Below are 24,937 nucleotides of genomic sequence, written 5' to 3'. Positions count from 1 at the left end.
CAGGGGTGAAGCACTAGGACTTCTCGGGAGGTCACTCATCCTAGCACTACTCCAGCTTGAACATGCTTAACTAAAAAGTTTCCTTTATGGTCAAACCCAAAGCTTGTAACACCATTTGAAAAACCTTCATGAAGTGTTGTGCCTTATGAACCATTCATTAGAAAGCCCCTTACTAGGATGGGTGACCTCCCGAGAAGTCTCGGTGCTTCACCCCTATGAGCATCACCTAGATCCAATGAGTATTCTCATGATAGATGGATTCATGTTGAATAACTACTCATGAAACATGGGTCAATGAGTTTGACTCAAAAATCACACAGTCAAATCCTGATAGCAATATCACAATATCAATCTTGCTTTCTTCAAAACTAGCAGTCACCTCCTTCTCCAACTTTTTTTCCTTAAGTGTCACAGCTTTTTTCAAGCACATGGAGGAATTTGAAGTGGGTTCAACTAAAATACAATTTGCATTGACCTTAACTTCCTCACTACTTTTTTTCAACACCTCCTCCTTTTTGTGCCCTCCTTTTTGTGAATTAAGTGTATATCAATAAATATATGGGGTGGGTAAGTTGAAATATTCTGGTTCCTTTTTTTGATTCTTGAGGCTTGTATGGTACTGGTAATCTTTATAAAGTCTTTCACAAGTACTAAATGCATTGGTTAATGAGTAATGTGTATAGTTAAAATTTTAAAATATTGGGCATGTTAGTTTAGTGCTAATGCTCACAAAATCCTTTATTTTTTTGATACATAGATCTTTACTGAATTTGGTCCTATTGATGACATATATATCATGAAAGATGAATAGAAATAGAACAAAGGTGGGGAAACTTTTACTATTTTTAATAGTTTAATTCATAAAAGTGTTTCAGGGTTGATATTGGCTTTGTTAACTATTAAATTATGTGTAGGATGTGCATTTGTTAAATATCCATCTAGAGATATGGATGTGGCAGCTATTAACAAATTACATGGAGCTTTCACAATGAAGGTAAAAATTGTGTTTTCAATTGCTAATATTTCCTTTAGTAGGTACTTATTTTTAATATAGTTCTCAAATGTAAACTACATTTTAGCCTTATTAAAATGTATTGTTTGAGGGATGCAATCAACCTTTGATTGTATGGTTGGTAGAGCCTAAAAGACCCAAAGTTGGAGATGCAAGGTTCAAACTTTTATTTATCTTGTCACCTAAAACATGTTACATCAATATGTATCTTGAAATACTAGTGTATTCCCAACTTATTTTAGGTATTAATTTTTTTGTTATATTATCTAGAAATGGCCCTATGTTCAGAGGACCAGGCTTTGTTGCTGAACAATAAAGGCCATTTAGATCTAGGTAAGCCATCAATAATTTAATGTCTTTGAGTTGGAGGCTTCAAATAATGTATTTAGTAGAATCATTTGTGTTGCTCATGTAGGCCTACTATGAGTGGTGGAGGCCACAGAGGAGGATGAGGTGCACCTGGAAACTGGCAGCCCGTGGGTGTAGCAAATATGAGAATACCATCCCCACAAGTTGAATAATATCCCTATGGTAGGCCATCAAATCCCAATAGAAGATTGTGACTTGTAGGACATTCACCATTAGTAAGGCCATTTGAGTATCACTTTGTAGATTATATTATTTATATATATTATAAACATTTGGGAGTTTCCACTAATCTTTTTAAGGAGAGTTGTATCATTGTTTAATATAGACAAAAATCATAATTTATAGGCTAGATCTATTGGTGGCTCCCAGATTTTAGTAAATGGCCCTATTGAAGGGCCTCTTCATGTGTTTACTCTAGTAGGAGGCTTTGCAAGGGTGACTACCCCTTCTTTGTAGTAGGTACTTTTAAAGATTTTTTAAAGATTTTTTTTGTATCGACCATTTGGTATGATACATTTAAATTTGATAAGTTCTAACAAGGATTTTCAGTTTTTGGTTTCCTATAGAAATGGTTTGGATAGTATTTTGTTTATGACATTTAGTGATGTGTTGGATGTTGTCCTTGACAGGGCTATAATTCATTTTCTTTGCAACACCAGACTTAAGTTCAAGGTTGGTTACCACCAATACAAAAAACACACCAATTGCAACAATAGTTGCAGCCATCATTCCAAATTAAAAATCAATCCACACAATCTCAATCACAATTGCAAAAATTGCAGTGATAATTGAATTTGAAATAATATGGTTAGCATGTGCAATCCTCTCAACTACATAGCCAACAACCAATACAATCTCAATTACAAATGCAGGCCCAACCATCTTTACAAAAATATCATCAACAGGTGCAACAACACTCACAACCATGTGCCCAACAACCCACATTATTTCATTCACAATTGTAGGCCCAACAATCTTTGCAATAGTATGGTCAACATTTATAATCTTCACAACAACATGTTCAACAAACCCCATTTGGCCATGCACCAGATTCATAAAAACCATCTACATGTAGGTGGTTGCCTATTTCTTGGTTTCTAATCTAGCCAAATGTTGTTTCCTCTCTTTAGCAGATTCCTCCTAGCATGTCATTATCTAACATACATCCCCAAGCTCAACAACTATCACAATAGGAACTAGTGTAGCAACTATCACAACAACAACTGGTGCAACAACTATCACAACAACAACCTTGTAGTTAGCTATTACAATAGTAGGTGCCTATTGTGTAGAACAATATTCAACCCCAAGAACACCTTTCATTTCAACAATAGATCCAATCACCTTTGGTGCTAGCGCCTTTGGCGCATGCCTCAACTCAATCCCAGTAGCAACCACTCTTGATGAACCCTCAACAAAAGAAAGTGTAGGATAAACATTGCTAATAAATATAATGACTCAAAATAGTTGAGTGAATTTGAAATATCTAAAGAATATTTATTCATGATTTTCATTTTTTAGGGTTATTCTCAAGTGGCTCCAACACAATAAGCTAGTTTGCAACAAGTTAATAATGCATCTATGACTTAGTTGTTGATTTATTTAGGACTGTTAATGTGGTATAATATTAACATTGTTATATGTTGTTGATAAATCCATGGACATTCTCAACACAAATGCAAGTAATTATGACAACTAGCTCTACTAGTGCACTTTTTGTGTTTGTTGAAACCAAGACTACTGTAGTTGTCACACCAGTTAGTACCCCTAGTTCTACATTGTTAACTTGTGGCTAGACATGACATACTTCTCTAGAGGGATACAAGTATTATTATAATATTATGATAGGAAAAAGCAAGTTTTTAAGCAACATTCTTTTATTTAATCTTGTTAGTTTCACTTGAAACTTTCTGATTAATGTTAGACATTCAGATTATGCAACTTGCTCAGTAGAGGCCACTCTTTTTAGTTAAAATTCCATCATTTGAAAAAAAATATGATACAATTTCTTATAGTTTCCAATTTTAATGTTATCTTGCAACTAGTAGTCATGCTAATCAAATTTGAGCAACAAAAGCAATTACTACATCCTCAGCCATAATTACAACAACCTCATCAACAACAAAAGCCTCAAATATTGCAACCCCAATAACAAAAATAGCCTTAGATGCAGTAGTCCAATGCACAAAAACAACCACAACTTTAGAAAACCCAACAAAAACATCAGCCTCAACTACAACAACTTTTTCAACCTTAATTATCAATTGTGAGTTTCCTTTTATATGATATTCCATGCTAACCATAGTAAAATATAACAGTAATTTGGCACATAAAATTTTGATATGAATTTTTACTTGGACCTTTTTTTTAACCAAAAAAATAGAGCAACTAAGTTTTCAATAATGTATAATAATCCTTTAGTCTCTCTAACATAGAATCTTATAATTTTTCATCTCCAAAGAATGTGGGTGGAATTAGTTGTCCAATTTTTAAAGACAATTTTTTTTAACAATAGAAATATAATTCATGCCTAGGGAGCACTTTGCATGCTTATTAGTGCTCATTGATGTGGCTTCAAGGAAAATTTTCTTCTTTTTATTTCTTTTGCTATGTAAGAGGTCCATAAATTTCTCAACACTACTTGTCTTGATTTAATAATTGATATTGCAAGTTTCTGCAATAGGGGGAGACATGGATAAGGATTTGCAATGGCAAAAATTTTCCCAAATTTTGTGGGTTGCAAGAAGATTACTATACAAATACACATATAACCATGTTTTACTCTTTGTACAAAATCAAAAAATAAATAAGAAATACAAAATCATTACTCTTCTTCTCTTTTGATGGTTGTCTTAAGATTTTTCTCAACCCCTTTCCTTGCTTGTTGATTTCTCCACAACTTGTTATTTGAATATATTCATGCCACATTTCTTTTGGAAAAAAATGAGTGTTGTATACATATTTCCTAAATAACCACTGATCTGTGGCATTTAAATGCTATTTTGTGTAATACCATGCAGGTTGCACTAGTAATAGAGCCTAAAGACAAAGAAATGTCTACAAAATATAGCTCCTATGTTAGGCATTAGAAGCTTGGTCTATTGCTAATATAAATTACAATTATTTGGAAAAATTACTTAGCAGCTTACAACATTTGAGGCAAATCAAAGATCCCTCAATAACTTTAGCACAGGGCCTTGATGTCATGAATATGGTGTTATAAAAGAAACCACATCTATTCATTCAAAACAATGTGTCGCGGATAACTCAACTATGTGCAAATAAATCAAATATTTTGAAACTACATACTTTCTAAACATTAAACTTCAATTTTGAACATTATTTACTTATAGTTATCTTTTACTATTGTTTTGTAGTTACTTAAGCCTTGTTTTAACAACAAGGTATTGGGTATAGGGAAGTCATTTTGCACACTATTAAAAACTATGTTTGATGCATTTCCCATAGATGCCATGAATACAACATATGATATTAAGATATCATTCCAAGATTGAATAATTCATAGAGAAACATCTTTTAGCAACTACTACACCTCAAATATCACTTGAAGCAAGCTCAGCTAATTCAATAATAAGTTTTACACTTTCTATTGTAAAAATACTTGCTAAGGGGCAAAAATGTTCTATAGAACCTTTTATGATGCCTTTTATTCGTGCTCTTTAGTATGTCACAAGGGAGATGGGAGCAATTATTGACATTATTACAAAACAAGTATACTCACTCTTTCTTTAATGCTTTTACTTTTATGATCTGGCCTAAGTCATACATCTTATGGCTCTTATGAAGTTACCTAAGTGATGAAACATCATCTATTATGAATTTTCCTATATAAGTAATTATTGTTTTAGTGTTCTTGATACATTTTCACTTACTTCCTTTTGACTACTATTACTTCTCAAAATAAATTCTTTTGTGCCTTATCTGTGCACAATGTCATGTGGGCTTAGTAGTCACCATTTTTTTTGAAATGAAAAATACTTTATAGTCAATTTTTTTCATCTATTCTTGCCTTTAAAAATAAGCATTTATTTTGTGTAACTACATGGTCAAAGGGTGGATGCAGAATTTGCAGCTGCAATTGCATGTTTGATGCATGACCTTGGTGATGTTACATCAAAATTTAAGGCATTACTTAAAATCATAAGTGGACAAGAAATTCTTGTACCTAAATACAAGAACTTGACTACACAAATATTGCAAGCTAAATGATCTAAGAAAGGCACAAATTCTAGTGTACTCCTTGCAATACTTGATATAATGAAAGATTGGATTAAAAACAACTTCAAGTCATCTAGCTTTGGAACTTCTAATGCTATACATAACCTATTATAACTAAATATACTACTAAACATGCTACCAAATGTACTCATACAAGGCTATACACACTATACGATTATTCTTCAAAGGGTATTAGCTCAATGGAAGAACACTTGCTTTTAAAGTAGGAGGATGGTGGTTCAATTCCATAATACCCTATTATAACTAAATATACTACTAAATATGCTACTAAATATACTTATTATTTGACCAAATAGATCACTACATATAACAGTAAATATATGACTAAATGAACTTTCAAATTTACGACTAAATATGTGGTTAAATATACTACTAATTATATGACTAAGTGTGTGGCTAAATCAATGATCAAAATCAGTGACTAAAATCAATCAAGTGACTAATAGTAGTTAATATGCAGTCATTTATAACACTACTAAATATACTACTAAGAAATTTTAGTCACTGTTTTTGATCTGTGACTAAAATATACTACTAAGTAATTTTAGTCATTGATTTTGATCTGTGACTAAAATATACTACTAAAAATCATTCAAGTGACTAATAGTAGTTAATATCCAGTCATTTATAAGACTACTGAATATACTACTAAGTGATTTTAGTCACTGAATTTCATCTATGACTAAAATATACTACTAAAATATACTGTGATTTTAGTCATAGATCAAATTTAGTAGTATATTTTAGTCACAGATCAAAATTAGTGACTAAAATCACTTAGTAGTATATTTAGTAGTGTTATAAATGACTGGATATTAACTACTATTAATCACTTGAGTGATTTTAGTCACATATATACAAATTTTAGTGGTTTTTTTAGTCACATGTTTTTGTTTTTGTACTAGTGTATGTTTGGCATAAAACCTTAAACTCAAAGAGAAACTAGTTAGGATTTTTTGAAGTTTTCCTTCAAAAGTTAGGAAATGCAATGGGTGAGATATTTTTTATCGGTGTTTCATATTTCCTTCTATTTATGGTTATGGGATAATGAAAACTTCTATCTAAATTATTGGCTCTATCTCATTTTCTTGATTTTCATTTCAATCACCCATTTCTTCTTTTGGATTTTTATCTTGTTCTTCTTGATTTTGATAAAATTCTTCACAATGTTCTTGGTAATTTTTCTCTTCTTCATTATGATCTACTTGGTTTTCATCTTGAAGTGAGGTATCTTCCATATTGATCTCTAACCCCTATGTTTCATCTTATTACAATTAGAAACTATAATCCTTACAAACACCAAAGATTATATTAAATTTGTGATATCTATAATTGTATCTCTAGCAATCACACCAAAACTGGTGGGCAAGATCATTGTATTGGTATCTTGCATCATTTGATTCTCTATTAGTTTGATCACCAAGGTGTGTATAAGGTTGTCTATTATAAGGATTTGTGAAAGACTATTAAATTTAGATGGTTTGCACTATTGAACAATAACTAACTTCAAATTTTGACTCTAGGAACCACTAGGAGCTTTCCTAACTCTACTCATTTTAAACTTTATTGAGGTGAATTTATACTTTATAGAAAATTAAGACTTCTTAAAATAGAAAAACTCAAGACAAATTCCTATCTAACATGAAATACCATGGATCAATGTGGAATATTCTAATGATTCAATGAAAATGAAGTATATGAAAGTAAATGTTTATTTAATCATACATAATGGAAATCTTAATCATAAGCTTTCTTAAAAGAAATTATAACTATAGAAAGGTTTACAAAATTAAGTAATCCTAATTACACACTTAACCTTATTGATTTATGCTTTGATATTCAAATACATAATTCTAAATTCAATTATCCTTCAATTTCAAGTAAACATAATAGAGGCAAACTATTAACAATGAAAAATTGATAATGAAAACTTATTTTTTGACCAACAAATTTGCCTTTTATGAATGACTAATTGATATTTAACAAAGAAAATTCTCGATTTAATAGAATAACACATATAAAAATAATAATTAATCAACATAAAAATAACCTCCTTTGGTTGATCCTTCTTCCCTTAGGTGAGATCTCCTTAACCTAGAGAATAAATCAACTATTTTTTCTCATAAAAATTGATCTTCTAGAATGGAAGATAATGGACCTCCAAATTACGTAAGAAAGGTCTAACTTCTAAACTGTTGTACAAAATCTTGTACTAGAAACTAGTAACTTTTAACAACCTAATTAGTTGGAATATGCAGTTGATCCCTTATTCAAATTTAAAAACTACCATTCCCTCTAATGGGAACCTCTTAACTAATATAGAATGACAAAATGAGAAGTTGTACACATTTAAAAATTAATAACATAACTAATGTTTAATAATAGATGAAAAAAATCAGAGGTCTTCAATCAAATCTAATAGATACTTGCACGAAACTGTTATTCCTTTAAAAGGGCATTTATTAGACTAAACCATAGTAATTAATGAGTCATTACATAAAATAAAACATTATTTACCATGTATTCATCAATGTCAATTTATGTACACAATTATATGTCATGAGCATAAAATAAACAAAAAACAAGCATTAAAACTCTCAATTAATCAAAATTATTATAGTTTTGATGAGTGTTTATATATATAAAGATAATCATTAGAAAGGTATTACTTTATGCTCATCAAAATAGACTTATAAGAGATTAAAGAAAAGATTGAAAAATTACCTTGAAATATACAAGAGAAGATGGATAATTTCTCCAAAAATTGTGTATCTAAGATGATGATTGTGATTCTAATTGTGGATCTATGGTCAGGAAAGAATACTTAGAAACTATTAGGATTAACCTTAGACATAAATAACAGTTACATGCAAATATAACCAATACCATAAAATAGTAGATCACATAAAAGAGAAAACATGATACCAAGATTTAATGTGGTTCAACCCATCCCTAGGCTATGTCCACCAACAACAAGTCCAATATTATTATTATCTAGTGATTACAACCTGATTACAATCCCTAATCCCTTACAGTTCAATATCATTGCAAGAAACAATTTTTGCATCACACATTATGAAAATCCCTACAAGCCTTTTTCCACTTACAAAATTAGGGCTAGAATAATAGAAAAATAGTACCCAATACCTTTTACAATATAAGGTCATTTTTGGCTTTAGGGGCACGGGGGAATTGCCCCTCAACCCCACCCTATATTGCAATAGGGAGAACACTTGGAGAGCTACCCTAGGATCCCACAGGGATGTTTCACTTTGAACTCAACTTGGGGGTGCTATACCCAAACCCTCATAGAAATAATCTAGAGGGAAATCATGCTGAATAAACCTTCAAGTCTGACTAGGCTCCACATCATAATAGAAACCCCTATTTTTCTTAGATCTCCAGGAATAGGTTGACCTAAAGAAAAACTCCAAGAAGGTTTAGAAAAAGTCAAAAAAGTTCCCAGGGACTATAGAAAAATTGACAAAAGTTTTCCCAAAATTCCTCAGTGAATAGTTTTCAAATCTAAAGTTGCAATTCTTATATCATGCTCTTGCATAAAAGAAAAAATGATTTTGTTTGTTAGGGGATATATTGCCTAGTTCAAACCCTAGATTGAGGAATCAACCTTAAAATTAAATTAAATGTAAAGCATGAAAGGAATCAAGAAAACTTTAAATATTGTCCTTGGTTGATAAAACCCTTGTTAACAAGGATTTTGCAATGCTTGAATATTATAGATGTTGAAATTGCAATGAAGGATGTAGAAAATCTCCACAAATGAAATAGATCTAACAAATCAAAGTCATGGATCCATGTATGTAAATGTGCACCCAAAAAACAAATTCTAATGTGATGATATATATCTCCTTCCTTGATGGCCAAAAAAATGTTAGATCTTGAAGGGGGGATAATAAAAAAAGACCCTTGAATCTTAAATGCTTGATGAATTCTTTAAATACCTTAGGAAACTTGCTTGCTTGACTACAACAAGTTTATTGACAAATTGTATTTGTGCATTTGAATGTTCATCCTTGTAAAAATGAGGTGCTTAGACTTCCTTTTATACTAGTTTTTGGGTATGAAAATAATGCAAGTCAACTGGGTCACCTAATTTTCAAATTTGAATCCCCAAGACAAAACTGGCACCAGGACCTATTAGTTCATGATTTTTTAGAGTTGCCATTTTTATTCTTTATTTTTGGTTTACTCTTATTTTAAAGAATTTTTATTTGAACCATTGGTTTTGTCAAGAGTCAAATGCAAAATGAGGTATAATGATATAATGCTGAAATTATTTCTGTCCTCCACATAATTAGTGATCATTTCCTCTTTTTTGAGATTTATCTAAAGAAGGTTTCTCCTTTAAAAAGAGGGCATTAAGTTTCTTTTCCTATTTGAAATAATTCGTCACAAGAAAATTGGAGAGAGAAAGCCTTCTTCGATATTTGTAATGATCATCCCTCTTCAGGAGGTCCTTCTGCTTGTTATTTTTCTCCTGCTTGTTGGGAAAAACATATTTGTGGTTGTTTCTTTGCTTTCATATTCAAGTAAAGCTCCTAAATCATGAAGTCTACACTACACCTATTTGGGAATACTCATTGTTTACAATGCAGGTCCTCTATAGTAGTTGACACAGACTTGTTAGGGGTTAATTTAGGAGGTATTGCAAAAAGATTATGTGATAGACTTGTCAAACCTTTCTCCACTAAAGTGTTAGATACTAACCTCCTTATGGCCTCCGCTTTCTCACTAGCTTATCCTTTCCCAGAACTTATTCAAGAGTGCATTCATATGTATAATGTGTCTAAAGAGAATATATTGAAGAAAGATGGAAGTGTTTTGTTGAACATCAATAGGGAGATTGTATCCAGATTATTCTACTTGGAAGAGAAATAATTTTTTGACCTTACTCTTGCCTTGTCTATGGCTAGATTTTATGAAAAAGGAAATGTTTATAGGAACACCATAGCAAATAGCTAGACTGAGTCTTTCTATAAAGATGGTTTTAGGTTACCCAAAACCTTGAAGAACCAAATGACCACTCAAGTCTAAGATTTAATGGTTATTTGTCATAGAATCTGTGGGTCTCTTGATGTCTCTATTTTTGAAGAATGGATGTACTTTTATAGTCAAATTGTGTTAAAGGGCTCACCATTTTTAGATTGGATTGAATTAATAGCTAGATCTCTTAGAGATTTGTTAAAGGACGCTCTAAATTTGAAAAAAGTTTTTTTCATGTTGTCTTATTTGATATACATGCTAGCTAATACTTAAGATTTACAGTATTTGCCACATGAACCCTGGACTAAGAACATTACTATATATAATTATTGTCCCTTGTTGCACAAAGATAAAGTTTTGGAGGATTTTAGAAAGGTCCATGATGTCTTTTCTAGAAAGTTTTGTTTTGATACGAAAAGCCCCTTGCACCATAGATTGTTCCCTAAGTCTCGAAAGCTCATTCAATATTTTGTTAGTTTATACATCCAATTCCCAAGGTTTACATATCTAAGAGTAGGAGGCTTTGATGAATAACCTATATGACTTCCTAGATTTTCCCTTGATTGTTTTGTCCTAGCAGAAGTAGCTCGACAATTAGTTGCTATAATAAACAAATTATTAGGTTAAGAGGCTTGTGATATTATTTTTCCACTTTAGCTAGGAAAATTGATATGTGAAAGCATAGAAGATGCAATGTGTATAAGCTCTAAATTGGTTAAATTTGGTTTTGGCTTCTATCAAGCTAGAACAAATTTTGACAAGAAAATAATTATCCATAGCCTATTTGACACTCATGCAAGGACTATACATTTCCCTAATGTGGAGGATTTTTGGGAAGATCATATAGATGAGTTGGAGGTGAAAAGAAGGGGGTTATCCAGGTTCACCATTACACAAATCCATCTTTTTCAATTAAAATTGGGTGTAGATATTACAAGCATAGAAGAAGACAGAATAGATATCCCAACTCCCCAAGAAATTGAACAAATAAATTATAACATAGTTGCTATAGATTGGAATTCTAAAGAAGAAGATAATATTCTTGAAAGAACACCAAATGTGATTGAAAAGATAAAGTCTTGGTTGAGAATGAAAAAGGGCACACATATTAATGACTAGATTGACCTAGTTTCTAATGTTGGTCTTACAATTATAGGTCTTACAATTATAGGTAGCAAAGGTCATCAAAGATCCTTGAGAAGAAGATCCATAATCCTCCTCTTGTGTAAAAAGATCATTTAAAAAAGAAAACTAAAATGTCAGTACAAGTAAAGCTCCACTAGGTGATCCAGGTAGATGGTGAACTAGATAAAGACCTAGGTGGTGAGCTCATTGATAATAGCTGGAGAGTCCAAATGACTGTGGGTTTATCTCCTCCAAGGATGGAAGTCATAGAAACTCCTAAAAAAGGTACTAAATTACAATAGAATGTTACCACTCCTAACTAGCTTGTAGCTTCAGTAAATAGGAAGAGGAGTTTGGTTCCAATTTCTTTCCCTATGGATGATATTATGAGAAAATATACCAACAAGGATCCCAAGCCTAAGAGGACTAAAAGAACAACCAAGATAATCTTTGATAGTGCAACAGGAAGAAGTATAGTTGAGGTAGCCACCTACAATAAAAAAGAGGGAGCTAATAAGTTGGACCAAAGCAACTTTGAAATTACACACATAGATTTGGGGGTGATGAACCATGAAAAAAAAGAATCCTAAGTGGAGACATCTACCAAGAAAATTATGCTACAGTCATAGAAAGATGGGATTGAAAAGAATAAGCTAAAAGCTAAGAACAATGCAATGGCTAAGTATATAAATTCACTAAAAGGTTAGAGTTTAGTTCTTGATAATCAATCACAACTTGCCTTTCATTCCAATGCTCCTAAAAATAAATAACTATTAGAGGATTTAAAGAAAGGGAAAATGATGATGTCTACAATGTTCAGTTGGATCATCCTAGTAACAAACCTAGTCACTAAACTCATGTGAAATTTTCATGAGATTGTTTCTCTAGTTAGAATCACACTTGATGAGTCTCGTGTTTAGTCTAGGGCTTGGAAAGGAGAAGTCAAGAAATTCTTAGCCATGGTGACCCGATTGGTAGAAGTGGAAGAATTTGGACTAGAAAATTTCCTCAAAGAGAACCTGTTACAACATGTGGATGCATGATTGATTCAATTTTTGAGGAAGAATATAGCCTGGAGGGTATCCAATTACACTTTTGCTATCTTTTGAATGCAATCATGTGAAAAAGAATTCAAAACATTGCTGGAAAATGTAAGCAGATACTTTCAATCCCTCAACTTAGCTTTTTCTAGCCCTCTTAAAGAAGGAGGTTTTGATGTGGAGATCATGATCACATAACATGAAGAATTCATGAGGTAAATAAAGGAAAAAATTGATCTCACATCATTTAACTTCTCGAACGTGGCCAAAATAAAAGTAATGTTAGGCATGTGCACTCTACAATTCCCCAACTACTTGGATACCATGAACAAGATGAAGATGGTTAAAGACATCTGGAAGAATTGTCTATAGAGCATCAAGAGCTCAAATACAACTTCCATGACCAAATTTATGAATGCATTTAGGATGTGGAAGCTGGCACATGGACATGGTGATGCCGAAGATGATGAGGAAGAAGAGCCACTTGATCAATCAGTGGATGATTAGTGTTTTCTTTTAAAATTCTTTCAAGACTTTTAGTTTTTGGTTTTTAAAAGTTAAACTCTAGGTTTGTGTACCTTTTATGTTGGTTTTTATAACAACTTTTAAGTATCCAAGAATCGGGTTTTCAGGGAGATTCTTAGGTAGCTCTCTATTTAAGTTTGAAACTTAGTAGTGTTAAGGGTTGGTAGTTTCTGATGGTTATCATACTATGACCATTTTTATCTAAGTTTATAGCTATTCAAATATTTTAAGTTTCCAATATTGTATCTGAACAATATTATTCTTTTGAAAAGGAAAATGTTTGAATGTTTGAAGATGTTATGCTTTGAATTTGTTCTTTATTTGATTTAGTATTGAATTGATATTAAATCATTGAAATTTCTTTGATGCTAGATATTTCTCTTTATGTTAGATGAGTATCAATTTTGATTGTTTTTCAAGAAGTAATTAAAAGAGAAACTATGTGTTCTCTCCTTTGTATTTATTCTTGTTTATTTAATTGTCATTTATTAGATTATCCCCCTATATAAGAATGGACAAGAAGCCTTAATACTTTTTGGTGAAAAGTAATTCTCATTTGAAGGGTAGTTTTGATTGAAGATCTAATAAGGAAGTTGAATCTTACCAAAATGTAGAGAGGAATTGAAGACATTGAAATTCCTCAACTTTTGGGAAATTGGGTTTGTCCTATGGATTTGGGAATAGAAATTTTCATTCATTTATTTTTATTTAAATACAAATATGTTCACCAATAGGACCCAAAGCCTCTAGAAAATATAACAACCTAATCACAATATAGGTTTGTATGGCTAGAAAATTGAAGCAATCCGCCTTATACAAAAATGAAGGGGGAAGACCAAGATCCACCCCCTTTGGGCTAGGTTTGATTGAAACAGAAGGAAGTATTAAATGCATAACCTATTTCAAAAGGAATGAATAACTTGGGTTTATTTCCCTCTCACCTCCACCTTAAGAGGGTTTAAGAAAGAAGATATGAAATATATAACTAAGATATAAAAATATCATGAGATGATAAAGTATATTGAAATAGAATAGAGGAATATACCTTGTGAAATACTAACCTAAAAATAGATCATCAAACAACCTCTAAAAGAGTTGAATCTTACAAGGTAGGTTTAAAACTACAAGACAAACAAAACTCATAAATTGTTATGTGATCTATTAGGATTAAATTAGATAATCACAGGTGATCCAATCACTATCAATGCATCAAGGGTGACATAGCCAACCTTGATTGAATGAGTGTGACACTAGTTTTGATTTCACAAATCCAAAGAAAGACAAAAAGGGTATCAAAATTAGCAACCTATTTTCCAATTTGAGGTCTAAAACCTTCAAAATAAAGAGTCTTTTTTTTTTTTTGGGGGGGGGGGGGGGGGGGGGTAGGGTGTTGGGGTTCCTTATTCAAACCCTAGTTTTGAAAGTTATCTTGAAATGGAATAAATATATAATGCTAGCAAGTAGTAGTTATAGATCTAACATGAAGAAATGTAAATCTATGAATATGCTCTTGAATTTGGAATGCAATCAAGTATGTTGATGTAATAGCCTTAACTCAACTTAAAAAACCCTAGAAATGAAATCAAAGTAAAAAAAAAACCTTCATGAATGAATGTGCTTGAAATCCACCTTATGAGCATAGATAAATGTAGATCTTAGGAGGATGAATTTAGAAGATCTAACAAAGGATATTGAATCTATGAAGAGAGATCTTGAATGTTAAAAGTGCAATAAAAGATAAATTCCTTCAATAGCTTGAATGCATGAATCTTTGATCTTCAATGCTTGAATGCCTTGTATACTTGAAGAATACCTTAACACTTAAAATCTTGAATTATTTTGCATGTGATAGATGAGATACAAAATGGTGAAAATGGAGGGGTTATAAAGAGCTCTAAATTGACAAACCCCCATGAGCTGACCTATCTAGAAATTGGCACCCCAAGACCTAACCAAACACAAAACCCAAAATAGGGCCCAATCAGGGATGCATTGTGTTCCTTTTTGATCCATTAGGAATGCACTACTTCCCTAATTGGTCAAGGGTGCATTGTGTCCCTAACAAATAGGGCCTAAAAGCTCCAAGATCCCTTTGGGATCATAAATTAGGTCTCAAATTTATGAAATAAGGCACATAGTCTAACATATAGCCATTTTAGTGTAGAGAGTATATATTAAGTAATTAAAATAAGGGAAGGGAGGACCTAGGTGGATATATCCTACCTCAAGCTTTATGCCATGAAAATGGAAGCTTTTAAAGAGGGTCTATTAGGTTTTACCCCAATTCCACCTAGGAGAAAGGAAAAAAAATGGAGAAGGGATGAAAGATAAAAATTAATGATGACCTCACTTTAAATGGGTGTTAAATCATCATTAAATTTAGGTTCTTCCAATTTAAGATCATACATTTAGCCCCAACTTTAGTGAAAGTGTGGGTCAACCCCCACTTGCAGTAAAGTAGAGAGAAAAAGAAGAGAGGAATCTAATGAATTGGAATGAGATAGAATATAACTTAGTCAAAGAGAAAAATCCCCAAGACCAAGGGTCCTAATTCAACATCCATGCACCAGGCTGCAAAAAACAAAGACAAATCTAAAGAGACAAAGACACAAGAAAGGGTTAGTAGTAAAAAATCCAAGTCAAACAATGAAAGAAACCTTATAGCTGAAAAAAAATCTAGAGCATAGATGAAGACATAAGAAATGCAAGAGAAACATCATTAATAAAATAGCTTAAGGATTTATCTCTACTAGTATGAGAGAGAGAGAGAGAGAGAGAGAGAGAGAGAGAGAGAGAGAGAGAGAGAGAGAGAGAGAGAGAGAGAGAGATCACCTCTCATAGTAGAGTGTCCACCCTACTATAAGTTACCAAAAGAACTATTGCAAAACATGGTGTTGAATGGTCTAACAAGGTGGTATCCCGCTAGTCAACCCACCAAAGTTCTATCCATTGGTCAACTTCCTTTGTATTACCATGACACGGTCCTATAAAAATGTGTTAATTGTGTATGGGACTTGGCTTGTTATGCTCAAACACATTACTTATATTGGAACTTAGCAACTTGTTATGCATTACTCATATATAAGATTTAGCATAAATGTGCCTAGTTGCCCATGAATGAGATTTAGCAAGTCTATCTATGTTACGCATTATGAGATTTAGCATATTTTCTTTTGTGTGCATACCAAGATTTGAGAATAACTTAGAAATCATACCAAGAATTGAGGGATAAAGTACTATAAGCCATGCTCAAAATCTATACATGCAACCCCATGACAGAAAAAAACTCTATACAAGGAAGGCATATGTATGCCCCCCTCCTTATCATGTCTAGATACTAGACATGAGAAGAAAGAGAAAGAGGATACCTACTTTATGCAACAAGGAGATATTCTTGAATAAATAATGTAGACTATGTTCATAGATAAAATTCCTCAACCCTTATAATCTAAGAACATAGGAAGTCATGAAAAAGGATACATCGCTTACAGAAAGAGAATCCTCAAAAGAGAAATATTAATAACAAGACATCTATATAATAGGAATTCTTGATTAAGATAACATCTTCAAGAAAAGGGAGAGGGGAAACATAACAAGAATGCACCTATTGAGCCTCCTAAATAGGTGGATTACTAATGCTTGGATAAAGGAGGATAATCTCCAAGCAAGGGAAAATATATATAATGGACATAACTTTACTTGATAAAGTAGAGGTGATGACATAGGACATTCACCTCTTGAAAAAGAGATAGTCCATAGTCAAGGCACAATGCTTTATAAGAAATAAAAATGTCACATAATAAACAAGTTCCTCTTAAGCCTAAGGAGAGTAGATCCTTAGAGGAATAGTCAAATTATATAAAAAGCTTCTTTCCCCTCAAGATTGATACAAGAAATGGGAATATATAGTGGATTATGTAACAAAATCTTGCAAGGCATAAAGATGAGTCATAAGAAAAAACCAATAGCCATGCACAAAACACAAACACCCCACATCCATAAGAAGTCTTATAGAATAATGCTACACCATAGAGAAAAGTAAAAGTGAGAAACATCATAAGATAAGCTATTCTAAACAACAAAAGATGATAGAAAATATATCACATATGAAGTAGACTATGGATTATTATTAAATTAGAACCATTATAGTCTAAGATATGAGAAGACATTTGAAAGGAAAAAGTACACAACCATGCATGTAACAAAGAAATATATACCTATAGATTAGAATATTCTATAAAATAATACAAATTTATAGAGAAATTAAATAGAGAGATATAAGGATACCACATTATGCCTACTTATTCATCATAAAAATAAATTACAAAGGGATAACATATCCTAGGGAAAAGGGAGATAAAATCCAATAAGAAGCCCTAAATAATATTTTCTTTATGCATGCAAGAGATAACATCAGATAAAAAAATACAAATTCAAAAAGGATATTGGATACATTGAAGAATAGGAGGAAACATTATGTCTCCCTAAGTGGTAAAAAATTATACTAGACATGTAATTTCAAGAAAACATAAGGATGTAAGAAAATATATCATCGTATGAAAGGATAATAAGTGAATCCCTCAGAAATTTACCTAGATTTGGCATACCTTCAAGATGAAGATTTTTTTCACTCTGTGGAAAGATAGAAATGTTGTTCTTTTCACTCATAGTTTTTTGGATATTAATATTTCTATGTACACTAAGGCATGCATTTGTAATAATGTAACTATGTAGATTCAAGTTCAAGGAAAAAAAGTAGCCTTGGAGGTGTCTCACCTACAAGAGCTACTTAACTATTGGGGCAATGCCCCTTGCACTATTTCCAGAGTTCCTCCAAATACCTCAGTTGATACCTTGATGCCTAGAAGCCGTTGTCAGCAGTGCCACTCCTTAGGCTACCACTCACACACCCCACACTCCCAAGCTTCTCACCACCACTCTCTCAATGGTGGTTATGATGGATGGAGGCACCACTCAGCTTACCCACCCCGTGGTGGCACTGGCTAGTCCCCGGATCCTCCTCCTAGTGCTCGATGGGCACTCTCTAGGAAATGGCATCTCTTGAATCTAGCAATTTCACCTCCGTGGCTAGAGATAAAAGATGTTGACTAGGTGTCATGCCCAAAATCTATAGGCAAAAAGCACACAATTTTTTTGTAAAAAAAAGAAAAAGAAGAAGCTATGGTTCAATAAGATAATACAGTTGACAAGGTTTAGATGTTTAATTACAATGGAGTTAATCGTCGGAGGGGTTTAAGATTAAGATAGTCAAAGGTACTATGAAGCTAAAAGCAAGATCACCATAGATAATTAATAGGGTTATGGCTCAATTTGATCATTTCTTAAAAGGGATTATTTGGATGAACTGAAAGTCTCTTAGTAAATCCATTAATGAAATTAAATGACCTATCTAATTAACTAAAGTCATATTCCATCAATTTGTTCTAATGATACAATTTAATTACGAGTAATATACCACTAACCCTAAAGATGATCTAATTGGCTCTAGTCCCTCTTTTTTAGCTAGATAACTTGAACGTCATTACAATTTTAATCATTTAATTTAGACTTCATGTCATTAATTAACTTCTTTCAACTTCATTCTAATTTATGTTTAAAAGACTTTAATCCAAAATCTAAACTAACCTTAAAATTTTATCCAACATACTATAATAGTCTAATTAATTAATTTAATGTTTATTATTAAAATTGATGACTAGAACAAATTCAATAAATCTATATTTTAATCTAAACTTTATTCTAAACTATTATGAGATTTAAGTCCAACGTTACAATGCCAATATTACGTTTAATCTAACTAATTCACAATAGTATAAAACTAATTAATAAAACATTAAAATTATTTTAATTAAAAAATTCAAATTTCTAGTTAAAACTTTTTAAATTAAAGATAATTTAATACTCTAACATCTAAAACACTATTATATACTAACATCCATACCAACATAAAAACATTATATCTCTCCTAATATTATCTAATATCTACAATTCTAACTAAGTTTTAATACTACTATTATTCAAAATTAAATATAATTTTAAATCCTAACTAACATCTAATAAACTATCCTAAAACTACATACTATCTACTTTACAACTTACACTAACATTAAAACAAAATCACATAACATAAATAAATTAAAACAACTACACTATACAACTAAACTAAATCTAACACTAACTAATTATGATAAAATCTAACTACACATCATATAACTAACTACCCTATACTACACATCCTACATACTAACATAAACCTAAGCTAGCCCAAAACATGGGCCATACTCCAAGGTGAGCACGTTGTCCCAAGCCTGCACACTGCAGACTTGGTCCCCACTTCCCTCCACCTTGCGTGACTTTCAAACCACAGGCAACGCTTGGAAGAGAATGGGAGAGGGGTAGGTAGAAGGTAAGTCTTAAATTTTTGCACACATTACTTTTCCCCCCCACTTGAATGACATGACATGTCATAAGTTGCATGAGGATTCATGCTGACAGTAGATGGAATGTCCATGCCTAGCCCTTAAATGGGAAAATAAAACAAGCAAGGAATGGGGGAAAGGAAAATTAAGTGGGTGGACTTTTGATTTCTTTTTTATTATTAAATGAATAGACTTAATGACCTAAGTCCCTTGCCCCTTGGAGTTAATGCGAAAGTTTTAAGGGTGAGAGGTGTCCTCATGATATGCATTTAAATGTTTTAGTTTTAAATGAATTTAATTTCTACTCTTTCTTTTTGGTTTAATAATGTTTTTTTTTTGTTGCAATATAAAGTATAGTTCAGAGAATATTCTCTATGGCTTTGGGGGGAGGGAATTAAAATTTTCCCCATACATTTTCTAGAGAGGTTTTTTTCACTCCTAGAGATGTACATTTTTATTTTGGAGCCAATTTTGTCTAAGTGTTGGCATGCTTCTCATTGCTTTATAAATATTTATACAAGGAGTGATTTTTAACCCAATAACAAAATTGATTTCCATTAACAAGCATACTAGTCCAAGGAAGTGCATAAGGTTATATTTTCTTTTGTCTTTCATCCTACAATTCATGTTTTATCAATCATCATAAACAAGGTGTGTGTCCCATTTATCTAGAATTCAAGTGATGCATATTTCTTATTCAAATCTGATTGAGTCAATTATGAAATTTAACAATGAAGGAGTTAACCTTGTGATCACAATTAGGATTTTTATCTCTTCTTAATACTCAAACATCAAATTGGAACTTCAACATATCAAATTTCTTTTCATTAACGTAATTGAAAACTCAAAAATTCATAATTTAAAGTCATTATCTACCAATCTATTTTCTCATATGCAAAATTTGAAATCACATGAGAGCAATTCAAGGAGGTTTTCATAATCTTTTTTTTCTCTCTCTCTATTATTCATCCTGGTTCAAGGCTCCATCGAGAAAGAACTAGTAAGAAAACTTGATGTCTTTGCCAATACATCAAAATTCAACTACATTTTACATAATATTACAATTCAATTGAAATTTCTTCAAGGGCTTTCACAAGAGAACTTTTTCAATGTCTTCAATGCATCAAGGAAACCATGGGAGAGACAAGAACCAACATGAAGGTAAAACAACACAATGAGATGAACAATTCAAGCATGCATCCCCAACTTGGTTTTGCACAATAGGTTCAACAATGAACCAAAATAGGAGGGAGGTGTATTTTCTCAATAGGAGATGTCAATCACCATACCATAACATAGCCCTTTCGGAGCTAAAAATTCAATAACTTCCATTCTTTTACAAGGCTCTTTCGAGCGTACTTCCACAAGGATTTTCATTCCTTTCCATATTCAAGAATTATGAATAACAACAAGGTATGGGATGACAAGTAGGGGCCCATACGCCCTACCCTTTTTCCCTCCTCTCACCATGAGAGGAGACTCTACACTATTGAGGTCCAACTAAGGCCCTTCCCAAAACATGGCCACTTCTTCCCTATCCAAGGGTGAGTGATGCAAAAACAATCCCCATGAAATCCCCTCAAAACACAACATATAAAAAATAAGCATGAGAATGACATCAAAAGAAAGAAAAGTTAAGATCCCACCCAATCAAACCCAACACACAAGCAAGAAATACAAGACTACACAATGCCTTATGCATGATTCAAGAAAGATTCAAGCATGAACACATGAAGAAACAATTTCAAGGAGTGAAGAACTCCTACCTTAATAAAAGAGTTATGACAAAATGGTGGTTTCAGAAGAGCTTTTCTTTTCCTTCCTTCAATCTTCAAACTTTCTCCAAAATTAGAGATTGGGTGACAAAACCAAAACTACTCCAAAAATGCCTCTAAGTATGATCCTTAACTCAACTAGACTTCAAGTAACCTCAAGATGGAGTTTTGGTTCACCAACTCAAGTAAAGAGATAATCCATTTTCGCAATCAACCAAAAGTAGGGTTTTTGAGTGATCCTAAAAGTCAACCAAGGAGGCGAAAGGGGTGGAAAGTACTCTCCACCCATACCCTTACCCCTAGGGTACTTAAATTTAATTTTTTTAGGCCTTAAAGACTTAATAGGAACAATTAAAAGCTAGGAGAATAGTAAGACCAAATAACAACCTTTAAAGATTTACAATACAAGATCACACAAAATTAACAAGTGGTTTAGTTCTGCCTTTCCATTGAGTTTTCTTGGCTAATTTTCCTACACACTCATTGCACACATCAATAGATCAAGAAATCACATGCATTATGTAAATTACATATCAAAAAAATCATATAAATTAAAGCATCCATTTTCTCATAATCAATTGTTTATCTAATTCTACTCATATTTCTGACCATTAGACTTGCATAATCAAAGTGTTAGTTTTGCATTCATTTACTTCACCATTACACATGTTCATAAAGCATTAAATGATGAAATCAAATAACTAAAGTAAAGCATCACACAATGTAAAATAGCATAATAATGTTCAGTGCATCAAATAATGTTCTGACATATCGAGTCATGAGTATCAAAATAATAATGTATCATTGATGCTAGGATGGGTTGGGGTGAGGCCTCACATCCTCCCCCACTAGGCATGAACTTCCTCCTAGAGTTCATAAAAAATATATGGGTATTGAGATCACATCTGTGACACATCCTCCCATGAAGTTGTAATCTCATCATAGCAATCCTATTGGACTCTAACCTAGTCTAGCTCTTGACCTTGAAGTACTAGGGTCCATCAGGAAATAATACGGATAGGCTCTAGCACTAACTGGCTATCTGAATCCACCTACAAAGCATCCTAATCTATAATATGAGACTCATCATAAATGTATCCTCTGAGTACTAAAATATGAAACACATCATGGATGTGTGAGGAGCTAGGTGGTAAGGCTAAATGGTAGGCAACTGGTCCTATCCTCTCTAGGATCTTGAACGGTCCAACGAATTGGGGTGCCAACTTAGAGCCTTTCTGAATCAGATCAGACTCTTGTGTAGTTGTACCCTCAAGAAAACTCTATCACCAACCTAATACTCTCGATCTATCCTCTTCACATCAGCATACTTCTTATGCCGATCCTATGCCTCTCTCAGGCACTGTCTAATCAGAGTCACCTACTGCTCCATCTCCTTAACCAATTGAGGGCCAATAGATACTCGATCCTCGACCCTATCCCAACTCAAAGGTGTCCTGCAAGGTCTTCCATACAAGGCCTCATAAGGTGACATACCTATGGAGGAATGGTGCCCATTGTTATAGGAAAACTCAACAAGGTGCAGGTATTCCTCCCACTTGACCTGATGGTCCATCACGTACATTTGCAACATGTCTTCCAAGACCTGATTCACTCACTCGGTCTACTCGTCAATCTGAGGATGGTACATTGTACTAAAATTGAGCCTAGTGCCCAATGCTGCCTGCAACTCTCTCCAAAAAGATGAAGTGAACAAGGATTCCCTATTAGAGATGATCTTATGGGGAACACTATGAATTCTGACAATATTCCCTAAAAACACCTGAGCTATGTTCTGTGCTTTGTATGTAGTATGCACGGGAGAGAAGTGGGCAGCCTTGGTCAATGTGTCAATTGTCACCAAAATGGCATCATGGCGATAAGATGACAAGGGGAGACCAATAATAAAGTCCATATATAACATCCCACTTCCACTTTGCAATCTCATGAGGCTAAAGGAGCCCACTAGGATGACGATGCTCTACCTTCACCCTCTGACACTCAAGGCATCTCACAACTATGTTAGCAATTTACACTCTCATGCCTAGCCAATGATATAACTATCTCAAATCTGCATGTAACTTCTTAACACCACGGTGCACTGCATAAGGTGCTCTGTGAGCCTCAAGTATAATGAACTCATGCAAACCCCCAATGGAAGGTACATACATACATCCTCTATGATGCATGAGTCCATCGGACTCCAAGGAATACTCTGAATACTTCCCCTTTAAGGGTCTTTGAGAATGCACCACCTGAATAACCTCTGTGTAAAGCTCATCCTCTGGCAAGTGTTGTAGAATTTTCTCTCTCAAATTGGTGCTAGTAGTCATAGCTAAAAGCTCATGGCGCCTTCTACTTAAGGCATCTCCAACTAAATTCTCCTTACCCTTGATTTAATGAACATCAAAATCATACTCACAAAGGAACTCCATGCACCTTTTTTCCCTAGCATTAAGGTTCAACTGCGTGAATATGTACTGCAAGCTCTGGTGGTCAAAATGAAGCTCAAATCTATGACCTAGTAGAAAGTGTCGCCACCTTCCTAACCATGAACCACTACTGCAAGCTCTAGGTCATGAGTAGGGTAATTGAGTTCATGAGTCTTCAACTTCCTAGACTTGAAGGAAATAGGTTGGCCATATTGCATAAGAACTGCCCCTATACCATCCAAAGATGCATTAGTGCACACCACAAAGTTCACAAATGGGTCTGGTACTACAAGAATTGGTGCACTCATGAGGGCTCTCTTGAGCTCTTGAAAAGATCTATCACACTTCTCTTTCCACTCATACTTCTTTCCCTTCCTTTGAAGAGACATGATGGGGTGCACCAAACTAGAAAATCTTGCAATGAAGCGTCGATAATAACCTGCTAGTCCCATAAAGCTCCTCACCTTAGTGACAGTGGTGGGTGCTGGCCAATCCATGATGGCTCTAATATTTGATGGGTCTACTAAGACACCATCACCTAATATGACATGACCCAAATAATGTATCTCAGGTCTAAAGAATGCACGCTTCGACAAGCTACCAAACAACTAGTTCTCCCTCAACTTCTGCAATACATGTCTCAAGTTATCTTCATGCTCCTTCTCATCATGAGAATATATCAGGATGACATCTAGGAAAAAAACCACAAACTTATCCAAAAAGGTACAAAATACTCCATTCATGAGGTTCATGAATATAATTGGAGCATTCGTGAGGCCAAATGGCACCACGATGAACTCGTAGTGACCATACCTAGTATGAAATGACGTCTTAGGGATATCACTATCCACAATCCTCAACTGATGATACCTCAACTTAAGATCAATCTTCAAAAATACTCGAGCACCTTGCAACTAGTCAAAGAGGTCATCAATCCTAGGAAGAGGGTATCGGTTCT

The 24,937-nt window shown here is 33.3% G+C and overlaps 1 pseudogene; it reads left to right on the top strand.

Moving 5' to 3' along the window:
* The first annotated feature begins 613 nt into the window (after positions 1-613).
* LOC149536099 (uncharacterized) lies at positions 614-3,680 on the top strand (annotated as a pseudogene).
* The last annotated feature ends 21,257 nt before the right edge of the window (positions 3,681-24,937 follow it).

This window comes from Cupressus sempervirens, chromosome 10 (assembly GCF_028749045.1).
Source record: "Cupressus sempervirens isolate cs-2001-9-10 chromosome 10, ASM2874904v1, whole genome shotgun sequence".
In the NCBI taxonomy this organism is placed as follows: domain Eukaryota; kingdom Viridiplantae; phylum Streptophyta; class Pinopsida; order Cupressales; family Cupressaceae; genus Cupressus; species Cupressus sempervirens.
This window is presented reverse-complemented; position numbering and strand designations above follow the sequence as displayed.